We start from the raw sequence: 501 nt of genomic DNA, 5'->3' as shown, positions 1-501 counted from the left end.
GTAACGCTCCGAATCGCTGCAGGACACTTTTATACCTTCGGGCAGTGGCCTCGGCTTTCCGCGAGCGGCCCGAACCTTCTGTTGGTGTTGGTTCCGTCCATCCCTCCCCCGCTCATCACACGACCCACACCCACCACCGGCGAGAGAAAATTATGAATTTCCACCAAACCATCTTCCACACTCGGCGAAAACTCTACGCTCCACCGGTTGTTTCGCTGTTGTCTTAAGACACAAAATTTTTAAAAATAGACCGCATATTTTCCACCTCCCCCTCGCACACCCCCGTCGAAAGACGTCGACGCCAGCAGCGCCGCCACCGCCGTCAAGTTTTAGTCGTCGTCGTCCGCTTATGAGTCAGACCGTATATGGAAGCGAGGGAGAGCAAATCCACATTTTCCACGACCGTGCGCGATCATCTGCTCCTGCGCCACCCTACCCCTCGCTCTGCGATCGCACACCATCTCGGGCGCAGTCTTCATCCTTCCGTAGCCGAAGAGATCT

General features: G+C 55.9%; 1 protein-coding gene across 1 annotated transcript in view; it reads right to left on the bottom strand.

The window, feature by feature from the left end:
- The window catches only part of LOC115267287 (actin, muscle), a 4113-nt gene extending 4097 nt beyond the window's left edge, over positions 1 to 16 (bottom strand). Inside the window, exon 1 of the mRNA XM_029874201.2 lies at positions 1 to 16. This exon is cut by the window's left edge and continues 144 nt beyond it. The gene's annotated coding sequence lies outside the window, so the exon portion shown is untranslated.
- Between the last annotated feature and the right edge of the window lie 485 nt (positions 17 to 501).

This window comes from Aedes albopictus, chromosome 2 (genome assembly GCF_035046485.1).
Source record: "Aedes albopictus strain Foshan chromosome 2, AalbF5, whole genome shotgun sequence".
NCBI lineage: Eukaryota > Metazoa > Arthropoda > Insecta > Diptera > Culicidae > Aedes > Aedes albopictus.
The sequence above is the reverse complement of the archived record's forward strand: the minus strand, read 5'-3'. Positions and strand labels throughout refer to the sequence as shown.